The sequence below is a fragment of the Gossypium arboreum genome, chromosome 3 (genome assembly GCF_025698485.1).
Source record: "Gossypium arboreum isolate Shixiya-1 chromosome 3, ASM2569848v2, whole genome shotgun sequence".
Classification (NCBI taxonomy): Eukaryota; Viridiplantae; Streptophyta; class Magnoliopsida; order Malvales; family Malvaceae; genus Gossypium; species Gossypium arboreum.
In genome coordinates this window covers 42,902,004-42,903,315 of record NC_069072.1, presented here as the reverse complement: position 1 = coordinate 42,903,315, position 1,312 = coordinate 42,902,004, and the positions used below count along the sequence as shown (strand labels likewise).

The 1,312-nt window shown below is 38.5% G+C and overlaps 1 non-coding gene across 1 annotated transcript; it reads left to right on the top strand.

Moving 5' to 3' along the window:
* The first annotated feature begins 1,004 nt into the window (after positions 1–1,004).
* Positions 1,005–1,111, top strand: LOC128291231 (small nucleolar RNA R71). Its single transcript, XR_008281007.1, has one exon. It is a non-coding gene; the product is annotated as a small nucleolar RNA R71 (small nucleolar RNA).
* The last annotated feature ends 201 nt before the right edge of the window (positions 1,112–1,312 follow it).

Below are 1,312 nucleotides of genomic sequence, written 5' to 3'. Positions count from 1 at the left end.
TTTCTTTTATTTGTTAAAAGCTCCTTTAAGAATTTGACTGCGTTTGGCATCTGCGAAAGAGCTTCAATAAACGATAAATTAATATGTAAATTTTTTAATAATTTAAGGAATTTACCGAATTTTTCTTCTGTGTGGTCTGTACTTGTCATGTTTGGGTATGGAACACGAGGTTTTTATTCTTTACTTACCGGTTTCTGGTCATTGTGGTCCACCTCACCCTTGCCTTTACTTACCACAGTTTCTTGCTTTGGTTCTGGTTCAGGTGCAACTAACCCTTCTACATCTTGAATGGTAATTGCATTGATTTTCTCCCTTGGGTTAGATTCAGTGTTACTCGAAAAAATACCTTGTGGTCGTTCAGAAATCAGTTTGGTGAGTTAGCCTATCTAAGTTTCGAGCCCTGGATTGATGCTTGTTGATTCTTAAGAACTGTCTCGGTATTCTGGAAACGAGTTTCTGACACCGAGATGAATTTTGTTAACATTTCCTCAAGGTTCAACTTCTTTTCTTGCTGGTTAGGTGGTTGTTGAAAACCCGAAGGATGTTGTGGCCTTTGATTTCCTTGACCGCCCTACGAGAAATTGGGATGGTTCCTCCAACCTGCATTATAAGTGTTACTATATGGGTTATTTTTGGGTCTAAAGTTATTGTTACCATATATTGGACTTGTTCCTCCAACCATGCATGCTCCTTCTCCATTCGAATCGCACCTCATCACTGGATGTACTTGAGTAAAACCACACAAACTATCAATCTTTTTATTTAAGAGTTCTACTTGGTCAGATAGCATAGTAACCGCATCGAGGTTGAAAATATCGGCTGCTTTTGTCGGCTTTGTTCTCATAACTTGCCACTGATAGTTATTCAGTGACATCTCCTCAATAAATTCATAAGCCACCTCAGGTGTCTTATTATTGATAGTTCCTCCAGCAACTGCATCAATCATCTGCTGAGTCGAAAGATTCAGGCCATTATGAAACGTTTGAACCTATAGCCAAAGCGGTAACCCATGGTAAGGGCACCTTCTCAAAAGGTCCTTGTATCTCTCCCATGCATCGTAGAGTGTTTCTAAATCCATCTGTATAATAGAAGAGATATCATTACGTAAGTTGACTGTTTTAACCGGCAAAAAATATTTTAATAAAACATTTCAGTCATTTGTTCCCAAGTAGCGATTGACCTCGTGGTAACGAGTTCAACCATTGTTTAGCCTTATTCCTTAACAAAAAGGGAAACAACCGAAGGCGAATGGCATCATCAGAAACGCCATTAATTTTAAAGGTATCGCAAAATTCTAGGAAATTTTCCAAGT